The sequence below is a fragment of the Papio anubis genome, chromosome 5, assembly GCF_008728515.1.
Source record: "Papio anubis isolate 15944 chromosome 5, Panubis1.0, whole genome shotgun sequence".
Lineage (NCBI taxonomy): Eukaryota > Metazoa > Chordata > Mammalia > Primates > Cercopithecidae > Papio > Papio anubis.
In genome coordinates, this window is record NC_044980.1 from 102,415,730 (window position 1) to 102,427,950 (window position 12,221).

Genomic DNA, 12,221 nt, shown 5'->3' on the forward strand with positions numbered 1-12,221 from the left:
GGCCATAAAATACGTCTCTACAAATTTCAAAGAATTGAAATAACAGCAAATTCCCCGACCACAGTGAAATTAAGCTTTAAAAGTCTGTCTAAAAACCTAGGCAATATCATTCAGGACACAGGCATGAGCAGGGACTTCATGTCTAAAACACCAAAAGCAATAGCAACAAAAGCCAAAATTGACAAATAGGATCTAATTAAACTAAAGAGCTTCTGCACAGCAAAAGAAACTACCATCAGAGTGAACAGGCAACCTACAGAATGGGAGAAAATTTTTGCAATTTACTCATCTGACAAAGGGCTAATATCCAGAACCTATAAAGAACTCAAACAAATTTACAAGAAAAAAACAAACAACCCCATCAAAAAGTGGGCAAAGGATATGAACAGATACTTCTCAAAAGAAGACATTCATACAGCCAACAGACACATGAAAAAATGCTCATCATCACTGGCCATCAGAGAAATGCAAATCAAAACCACAATGAGATACCATCTCACACCAGTTAGAATGACAATCATTAAAAAATCAGGAAACAACAGGTGCTGCAGAGGATGTGGAGAAATAGGAACACTTTTACACTGTTGGTGGGACTGTAAACTAGCTCAATCATTGTGGAAAACAGTGTGGCGATTCCTCAACGATCTAGAACTAGAAATAACATTTGACCCAGCCATCCCATTACTGGGTATATACCCAAAGGATTATAAATCATGCTGCTATAAAGACACATGCACACGTATGTTTATTGCGGCACTATTCACAATAGCAAAAACTTGGAACCAATCCAAATGTCCATCAGTGACAGACTGGATTAAGAAAATGTGGCACATATATACCATGGAATACTATGCAGCCATAAAAAAAGGATGAGTTCGTGTCCTTTGTAGGGACATGGATGTAGCTGGAAACCATCATTCTCAGCAAACTATCGCAAGAACAGAAAACCAAATACCGCATGTTCTCACTCATAGGTGGGAATTGAACAATGAGATCACTTGGACACAGGAAGGGGAACGTCACACACCGGGTCCTACTGTGGGGAGGGGGGAGGGGGGAGGGATAGCATTAGGAGATATACCTAATGTAAATGACGAGTTAATGGGTGCAGCACACCAGCATGGCACATGTATACATATGTAACAAACCTGCACGTTGTGCACATGTACCCTAGAACTTAAAGTATAATAATAATTTTTAAAAAAAGCAGTTTGAAGTAAAAAATAGCAATTAAAAAAAATTAGAAAAGCACCAATGCCCAGAAATTTAAAAAAGTGTATTTACATATAATTCACTGGTCAAAGGTGAAGTCGTAATAAAAAAATTAGAAAATATTTTGAACTAAAGTATAATAAAAATAAAACACGTAAAAACTCATGGAATGTAGCTAAAACTATGTTTAAAGAGAAATATAGCCTATGGCTATGCTTAAATAAAACTTACAGCTATGTTTCTAGCTTTTAGTGCATATTCAAAAAACAAAGGCTGAAATATCAATGACTAAGTATTTACTTCAAAAGTTAAAGCAAAAGTACCAAATAGAACTCCAAAAGGTAGAAGGAAGTAAATAACATAAATTTACTAAAAATAATAAAATAGTAACATATGCTCAATAATTGGAATAAACGAGCATGAAATTTGGTTATTTTAAATGCTTAATAAGAAGGCTAAACCTCTGCAAAGATGGATGATAAAGATAGAGGATTTCTTTTTTCTTTTCTCTTTTTTTTTTTTTTTTTTTTTTGAGACAGAGTCTTACTCTGTTGCCGAGGCTTGAGGGTAGTGGCACAATCAGAGCTCACTGCAGCCTCAGCCTCCCAGGCTCAGGTGACTCTCCCACCTCAGCCACCTAGGTAGCTGGAATTACAGGCACCAGGTACCACCTTTGGCTAATTTTTTGTATTTTTCATAGAGACAGGGTTTTGGCATGTTGCTCAGGCTGGTCTCCAACTCCTGGGCTCAAGTAATCCACCTATCTCAGCCTCCCAAAGTGTTGGGATTATAGGCCTGAGCCTATAATAGATAATTATTTGACCACACCCAGGCAGAGAGAGAGAATTTCTAATACTACTTGTAAAATGTGAGCATTACTACAGTTTCTTCAGTTGTTACAAATACATAAGATAGCATTATTAAGTTTTTGCCAGTAAGTTGAAAAATCAAATAAGATGGGCAAATTGACAGAAAAACACAACCTGTCAACAATGACGCTGAAAGAAATAGAGTATCTGAATATTCCTATATCCAATTGTATGAGTAAGGAAGGGTTCTCCAGAGAAATAAGACTAATAGGCCATATCTATCTATATATTATGGAGGCCGGCAAATCCCAAGATTTGCATGGTGAGTTGGCAAGCAAGAGGCCCAGGAGAGCCAATGTTATACTTGATAATGTGGTTCCATTCTGAAAGCAGGCAGGCTTGGGACTCAGGAGTAGCCAATGTTTCAGTGCAAGTCCAAAGGCAGGAAAAAGCTAATGTCCTAGTTTGAAGGCAGTCAGGCAGGAGAATTTTATTTTATTCAGAGAGGGTAAGCCTTTTTGTTCTATTCATGCCTTCCACTGATTGGATGAGGCCCACCACATTACGGAGGACAATTTGCTTTCCTTAGTCTACTGATTTAAATGTCAATCATAATTAAAAATATTCTCCCAGAAACACCCAGAAAAATATTTGACCAGTATCTGAGCACTCTATGACCAAGTTGAGTTGACAAATATACTTACCAATCACAATGTAAATAACCAAAATTGTTTTTTAATTAATCCTCAAAAAAATGCCAGGCCCAGATGGCCCCCAACTAATAAATTCTCCTAAACATTTAAGGACAAAAAAAAAAAATCAATCCTATACAAACACTTTCAGAGAGCAGACAATGATAGTTAGCTTGTTTTTTAAGGCAAGCATAATCTTTTTCTTTTTTTTTTTGAGATGGAGTCTCGCTCTGTCGCCCAGGGTGGAGTACAGTGGCCAGATATCGGCTCACTGAAAGCTCCGCCTCCTGGGTTTACACCATTCTCCTGCCTTAGCCTCCCGAGTAGCTGGGACTACAAGCGCCTGCCACCTCGCCCAGCTATTTTTTTTGTATTTTTTAGTAGAGACAGGGTTTCACCGTGTTAGCCAGGATGGTCTCGATCTCCTGACCTCATGATCCCCCTGTCTCGGCCTCCCAAAGTGCTGGGATTACAGGCTTGAGCCACCATGCTCGGCCGGCAAGCATAATCTGACAGCAAAATCCTGTAAGAATACTACAAGAAAGAAAAATTACAATTTTATTCATGAATATAGATGAAAAAAAATCTAAATAAAATGCTAGTAACCCAAATCTAATAATATATAAAAGGAGCCAAACAACATGACTAACAATACAAGTTTGGTACAGATATCAGTTAGGATAACTCACCACATTAATAGAAAAAAGGAGAAATATGTTATCTCAATAAATGAGCTAAAACCACTCAATGAAATTTAATACCCATTCATGATAAATAGACTTCGCAAAATAAAAATAGAAGGGAACTTCCTCAATTTGACAAGTCTGATATGGTTTGGCTCTGTGTACCCACTGAAAACTCATCTTGAATTGTACTCCCATAATTCCCACATTTTGTGGGAGGGACTTGGTGCGAGACCCTCCGAGTCATGGGGGCAGTTTCACCCGTACTGTAATTGTGGTAGTGAATAAGTCTCATGAGATCTGATGGTTTTGTAAAGGGTTTCCACTTTCGCTTCTCTCTCATTCTCTCTTGCTGCCATCAGGTAAGAAGTGCCTTTTGCCTTCTGCCATGATTGTGAGGCCTCCCCAGGAATATGGAACTGTGAGTTCATTAAACCTATTTTTCTTCCCAGTCTCAGGTATGTCTTTATCAGCAGCATGAAAATGTACTAATACAGTAAATTGTTATCAGTAGAGTAGGCACTGCTGAAAAGACACCTGAAAATGTGAAAGCAACTTTGGAACTGGGTAACAGGCAGAAACTGGAACAGTTTGGAGGGCTCAGAAGAAGACAGGACCGTATGAGAAGGTTTGGAACTTCCTAGAGACTTGTTGAATGGCTTTGCCCAAAGTGCTGATACTCACATGGACGACAAAGTCCAGGCTGAGGTGGTTTCAGGTGGAAATGAGGAACTTGTTGGGAACTGGAGCAAAGGTGACTCATTATGTCTTGGCAAATAGACTAACAGTATTTTACCCCTGCCCCAGAGATGTGTGGAACTTTGAACTTGAGAGAGATGATTTAGAGTATCTGGAAGAATAAATTTCTAAGTAGCAAAACATTCAAGATGTGACTTGGGTGCTGTTAAAGGCATTCAGTTTTATAGGGAAAGCAGAGCATAAAAAGATCGGAAAATTTGCAGCCTGACAATACTACAGAAAAGAAAATCCCATTTTCAGAGAAGAAATACAAGCCAGTTGCAGAAATTTGCATAAGTAACAAGGAGCCAAATGTTAATCCTCAAGACAATGGGAAAAATGTCTCCAGGGCACGTCAGAGGTCTTCACAGCAGCCCCTCCTATCACAGGCTGGAGGCCTAGGAGGAAAAAATGGTTTTGCGGGCCAGACCCAGGGTCCCCCTGCTGAGTGCAGCCTAGAGACATGGTGCCTTGCATCTCAGCCACTCCAACCATGGCTGAAAGGGGGCAACATACAGCTCAGGCTGTGGCTTCAGAGAGTGCAAGCCCCAAGCCATGGCAGCTTCCATGTGGTGTTAAGCCTGTGAGTGCACAGAAGCCAAGAATTGGGGTTGGGAACCTCTGCCTAGATTTCAGAGGCTGTATGGAAACGCCTAGATGCCAAGGCAGAAATTTGCTGCAGGGGTGAGGCCCTCATGGAGAACTTCTGCTAGGGTAATGCAGAAGGGAAATGTGGGGTCAGAGCCCCACACAGAGTCCCTACTGGGACACTGCCTAGTGGATCTGTGAGAAGAGGGCCACCATCCTCCAGAACCCAGAATGGTAGATCCACTGACAGCTTGCACCGTGTGCCTAGAAAAGTGACAGCCACTCAATGCCATCCCGTGAAAACAGCCGGGAGGGAGTCTGCACCCTGCAAAGTCACAGACGCAGAGCTGCCCAAGACCATGAGAACCCACCTCTTGCATTAGCATGACCTGGATGGGAGACATGGAGTCAAAGATCATTTTGGAACTTTAACATTTGACTGCCCTGCTGGATTTTAGACTTGCCTGGGGCCTGTAGCCCCTTTGTTTTGGCCAATTTCTCCCATTTGGAACAGCTGTATTTACCCAATGCCTGTACACCCATTGTATCTAGGAAGTAACTAACTTGCTTTTGATTTTACAGGCTCATAGGTGGAAGGGACTTGCCTTGTCTCAGATGAGACTTTGGACTGTGGACTTCTGAATTAATGCTGAAATGAGGTAAGACTTTGGGGACTGTTGGAAGGCATGATTGGTTTTGAAATGTGAGGACATGAGATTTGGCAGGGCCTAGGGGCGGAATGATATAGTTTGGTTCTGTGTCTTCACCATATCTCATCTTGAATTGTACTCCCATAATTACCACATATTGTGGGAGGGACACAGGGGGAGATAATTGAATAATGGGGGTGGTTTCCCCTATACTGTTCTCACGGTAGTGAATAAGTCTTATGTGATCTGATGGTTTTATAAGGGATTTCTGCTTTTGTTCTCTCATTCTTTCTTGCTGCTGCCATGTAAGAAGTGCCTTTCACCTTCCACCATGATTGTGAGGCCTCCCCCAGCCACATGGAACTGTGAGTCAATTAAACCTATTTTTCTTCCCGGTTTGGAGTATATCTTTATCAGTAATGTGTAAACGAACAAATACTAAGTTTTATCTAACAAAAGCCTATAGCTAGTATCATACTAAATAATAAAAGAGCAAAAGCATTCCTCTGAGATTGTGAATGAGGCAAGGACATCTGCTACTGATACTTCTATTCGACATTGTCATGGAGATTCTGGACTGAGCAAAAAGTCAAAAAAAAAAAAAAGTAAAAGATGTCAAGATTGGCCGGGCGCGGTGGCTCACGCCTGTAATCCCAGCACTTTGGGAGGCCGAGGCGGGCGGATCACAAGGTCAGGAGATCGAGACCACGGTGAAACCCTGTCTCTACTAAAAAAACAAAAAAAAATTAGCCGGGCGCGGTTGTGGGCGCCTGTAGTCCCAGCTACTCGGGAGGCTGAGGCAGGAGAATGGCGTGAACCCGGGAGGCGGAGCTTGCAGTGAGCAGAGATCGCGCCACTGCACTCCAGCCTGGGCGACAGAGCGAGACTCCGTCTCAAAAAAAAAAAAAAAAAAAAAAAAAAAAAAAAAGATGTCAAGATTGGAAAAGAAATTGTCATTATTCATTGACAACATGGTGTTATACAACGAAAATCCATCAGAATCTATAGATACTCTATCAGAATTAATAAGTGAAGGAGATGCACATACCTATCAAAAAGAAGTAATAAATGAATATAGCAGTTTCTTGATACTAGAGCAACAAACAAAAGCAGCAACAACTGCTATACATAGAAAAGCAGTTTCTATATATAAGTAGCAAACAAGACAGTAAAAATTTAAATAATACCATTTTGAGTAGCATAAAATCCAAATTCCTAAAACTAAGTCTAATAAAAACTATATAACACCTTTACACACACACACAATTTAGAGAAAATATGGTTCAAATAAATAAGGAGATATGTCACCTTCAACCACTGGAAGACACAATATCATAAAGATGTAAATATTCTCCATCTTACCTTCAGATTCAATGCAATCCCAACCAAAATCTATTTTTTAATGATTTTTTGGTGAAATTAACAAGCATATTCTAAAATCTAGGTGGGAATATAGAAGGTTCAATCGGGATGGCTGAGAAAATCTTGAAAAAGATCAAAGTTGGAGGACTTACATGAGCTGATGTCAGGATGATAATCAGGACAGCATGTTATTGGTGCAAGGATGGACAAATAGGTAAACGGAAAAAATTAAGTTTAGAAACAATTCCACATGTATGGGCACTTGATTGTTCACAATGTTGTCAGTGCAGAACAGTGGGGGAAATATTCTTTTTAATTTGGTGGTGGTGGTGAATCAATGGACAACTGAAAAAAATAAGCCTTTATCCCTACCTCACACCTTACAAATAATAAACTCAATTGTGGGTTATTGGGCTAAATGAGAAAGGTAAAATAAAGTCTCTGGATGATAATATAGAAGATCTTTATGACTTGGGGAGGGGGGTTGCAAAGACTTTTCAAACAAGATCAAAAAGTATCATCCAAAAAGGAACTATTGGTAAATTGGACCACATTAAAATCATGAGCAGTTCATCAAAGACCAGGAAGAGAAGAAAAGAACTTACATAGTGAGTACATTAGTCTGTTCTCATGCTGTTAATAAAGACATACGTGAGACTGAGTAATTTATAAAGGAAAGGGGTTTATTTGACTCACAGTTCCACACAGCTGGGAAGGCTTCACAATCACGGTGGAAGGTGAAGGGGAAGCAAAACATGTCTTACATGGCAGCATGCAAGAGACAGCATGTGCAGGGAACTCCCCTTTGTAAAATCATCAGATCTCATGAGACTTACTCACTATAACGAGAACAGCATGGGAAAAACCTGCCCCCGTGACTCAATTACCTCCCACTGCATCCCTCCCATGACATGTGGGAATTATGGGAGCTACAATTCAAGATGAGATTTGGGTGGGGACACAGCCAAACCATATCATTGGGAGAATATATTTGTAATACATAAATCAAAGAAAGGATTTGTAAGAGGATAAATAAAAACATCCTAGAAATCAAAATAAAAAGACAGAAATCAATAGAAAACAATGGACAAACCCTAGAACTGGACCAAATTTATGAAAGAGGATATCTGAATGAATAATAAAATTATGAGAAAGTATTCAATACAATTAATCATTAGGGAAATGCAAATTTAAACAACAGTGATATACCACTACATACCCAGCAAATTCATTAATTTTTAAGAGACTGACTATGGTGAGTTGGCAAGGACATGGTACAACTGAAACTTTCATCTTTTTCTGGTACAACTACTTCAGAAAAGAGTTTTGCAACATATACTAAATCTGAAAAATTACATGTCTAATGATTCAGAAATCAACTTCTAGGTATATGCCGACAGAAATGCATAAATATGAAAGCTAAAATATGTATAAAAATTGATAGTAGCATTATTTTATAATATCTAAAACCTGGAGATAACCCAAATGTCCGTCAACCATAAAACAGATAGATACATTGTAGTAGACTTACATAATGAAAAACTAAGCAGCAATGAAAAAGAACAAATGAGTGCTATGCATGGCGACATATACTTACCTCAAAAATATAACATTAAGGGAAAAAGACAGATACAAAAGAGTAAATACTGTATAATTCCATTTATATAAAGTTAAAAAGCAGTTAAGACTACTGTGGCATTGGAAGTCTGAATGGGTGTTACTTTTGGAGTGTAAAAGGGCTGAAGGGAACACAAAGGTTCTGTTGTGCTGGAAAGGTTCTGTTTCTTGATTTGTGTGGCAATTACAAGGATGTGCTCATAGCACAGGAATTAATTGAGCTGTACATTTATAAGTTTTATGTGTATATATATATATGTGTGTGTGTATGTGTATGTATGTATTATTTCAATAAAAATTGTTTGAATAAGACTAGTGGGAAGTCTTAGGTAGGAGCACCTCCCAGTTAAAGGAATAGCAGAGCAATAAAATTATTTTTCCATAAAAATGAAAAATGTTCTGTCATCCAAAGTGGTAAGTAGCATCATTTAGACAGAATTAATTCATGCAAATAGTCTTATGCTCTAGGTGTTTTTATTTCTCTCATAGGAAAGGCAAGTTGTACGTTAATGTGACATTATAGAAAAATACTTTTCAATATTTATAATGAGCATTTCCTTTGTTCTTTATTTTATCTCTTAAAAGTGCATTTAAGGAAGTGGCTATTTCCTTGTGAACACTATGTTCTAAAAAATGAAAGAAAGCTGAAGTATTTCTTGTTCAATCACATTTGTGCTGCTACTGAAGAGGGGCCAGCAGAAAAACAATATTCCATGTTAATAAAAGTGCTTGTCACAAAAGAAGGGAAAAGGACACACACAAAAAGATGCGTTGTCAGAGTTGGAATTGGCTTTAAATGCCCCTAAAATTAGTAGGCATGTTCTTTAACTGGTTAAAAATAGATAACTAGAATTGTATATAGAGATAGAAATAAGGCCAGTGAAAGAAGGTCTTGAGGAAGCATAAAAGACAATATGAACTAAGAATGGATGTTTTCTATTTTTAATTAAAAAGAATACATCTAATTGTAGAAAATTTGAAAATTAGAGGGAGAAATAAAAAAACGTAAAAGTTACTCATAATCCTACTACCCAGAGATTAAAATTTGCCAGTGTGAGTCTATTACTCACAGTTTATTTTCCGAGCCTGTATTTAGAAAGATTTTATTATAACAAGCTTTCCACCTTTGCCATTATTCTGGAACGTTTCCCCAAGTTGTTATGTATTGTGCTGTATTTAATGGTTTTCAGTTCTTCACAGAATCATTTGGATTTTTAAAAATACAGAGATCTAGATTTTTCTCCAGATCTAGTGATTAGACTTTCTTTAGATGGATCCAGGCATTTGTATTTAAAAAAAATATAGTAGTGCTGGGCGCGGTGACTCATGCCTGTAATCCCAGCACTCTGGCAAGGTGTGGCAGGCGGATCACCTGAGGTCAGGAGTTCGAGACCATCCTGACCAACATGAGGAAACCCCATCTCCACAGAAAAAAAAAAAAAAAAATTAGCTGGGCATGGTGGCATGTGCCTGTAGTCCCAGCTACTGGAAAGGCTGAGGCAGGAGAATCGCTTGAACCCAGGAGGTGGAGGTTGCAGTGAGCCGAGATCACACCATTGCACTCCAGCCTGGTCAACAAGAGTGAAACTCCCTCTCAAAAATACATAAATAAATAAATAAATAAATAAATAAATAAATACAGTAGTGTACAGCCAGGATTTAGACTTCTCAGGCAGGGTTGAGTAATATTGTTAATTGATGCATGGAATTCTATCCTATGCATATTCTATAACTTATTTAATTTGTTTCCAGTATTATTGGACATTTATGTTGTTCCTCCTTTTTTTGGGAGGAGAGCATAAGTAATCCTGTGGTGAGTATCCATTTGTGTATACATCTCTGATTATTTACTAAGATTAAAGTCTTAGAAGTAAAATTGCTAGTTCAGTTCAACTGAAGGCTTTTGATTACCAAATTATCTTCTAGAAATGTTTGTCAAAGTATTCTAGCACCAGCATGTATGAGGCTCCCTGTTTTCCTGAATCATCACCAAATAGTAGTAAATATTATAATTGTAAGGTAATTTTTGCCAATTTTATTATTTTGATAAATGCATTTCTTTGATTACCAATTACATTGAACAGTTTTTCATCAGTGAATTGCCTCTATCAGAGAAATTGCTTTTATATGGAATACGAATTGAGCAAAAGCCTAAAATTTTAAAGTAGAAATGAAAATAACTTGGTATTCAGTGCTCCAAATCAAGAACCGAAGCAAATTTGAAGTTTTTACTGGGAGTGTAGAGTTACCCTAAATACGTTTGTTTTAAATTTAAGTAAATAGAAAAAATTAAAGCACTCAAGGAAAGATGGGTGACTTTTATGGTTAACTTTGAAACAACATCTATAAATGTACTTTGTGGGTTATCCATAAAATAATTAAAATCCAAATGTAATTCCGGACCACCATTCTGTACCACTTCCTAGCTAAACATTTATTGAACATAGTTTCAGCTGGAGTTCCAAGAGGAAACAGACAGTACATGCAAGTAGCATCATTTCAGGAGGGTGTATTTACAAAGAACTCATTACAAAGAGTGGGTCGGGTAGAAGGAAACTGTAAGGGATAGCATAGGACCCCAGGGCCAGCATGGGTAAGGCTGCCTCCATCTCCAGTCCTGGAAGAAAAGAGTGTTACTTGTGTTGGAACTAGAACACCCTGGGAGTCAGTGATGTTGGGTGGAGGGACCCAGCCAGTCTATGATGACTTCATAGGGAAGATGTTAGGGAATAAATTCCCTGACAACAGGGTTCTCCAGAATTTGGTTCCATCTCACTCTCCAACTTCATCTCCTTCTATTCTCTCCTCACATCTTTGTATGCCTCATTCCCTTACTTCAGTCAGATCTTAACCCAAATGTTACCTCCTCAGAGAGGCCTTCCCTGTCATGCATAGGAGTCAGGAGAGACCTGTTCAATCTCCCCCAACTCCTTACTGTGCTTTACTTTGCCTTATAATCCTTCTTGCATGCCTTTGTTGGCTTCTTTCTCTACTGCTGTCTCCATCAGAAGGCAAGCTTTATGAGGGTATGGACATTGTCAGTGTTACGTGCACCTGTATTTTCAGTGCCTACAACAGCGTCTGGTTCATCACAGGCACTCAATATTTTTCATCTTTGCAAACATGCTTAGTAAACGGCCATGTACCACAGAAACACGAAATATCATTATATTAATAACACTGAGTAAATATACACATTTAAAAAATGATCCCGTTTTTGCTCATGCTCCTTTATTAGCACAAATAACTCATTTTGTATCTAATTATATTTCCCATAGATTCTCCCTGCAGTATATGTCTCTAACCTGTCCACTTCTCTCCATCTCTACTGACACCATGCAAGACTGAACTACCATCTCCCACCTGGACATCAGAATAGCCTTCTAGCTGGTCTCCCTGCTCTATTCTTGGGTCTTTCAATCTTTCTCCACACAGCAGCCAGAACAAGCTTTTAAAAATATGGTGTTTCTTTTCTGCTTAAAAAGCTTCAAAGGTTTCCTTTTGCCCTCATGAAAGAATTTAAAATATTTAACCTAACCTAGAAGGACCTGAATAATCTCATTCACTTGCCTCTAATCCCTTTTCTTTCACTTGTAATGCTGTGGTCACTGAAGTTTATTCTGTTTCTTGAACACCCTCGGCCCTTTCCTGCCTCAGCATCAACTCCTGCTGTCTTCAGACCCTGGAACTCTCATTCCCCACACCTTAACCATTTAGTTTCTGCTCATTCTTCACATCTCAGCTTAAGACGCTTTCTCCAGGAAGGGCTTTCCTGACTCCTTGGTCTTCATGGGACCTTCTCTCATAAGCTCTTAGAGTACTGTGCAATTTTCCTCCTTAAGACTTTTGTCATTGTAGTTCTATTGTTTC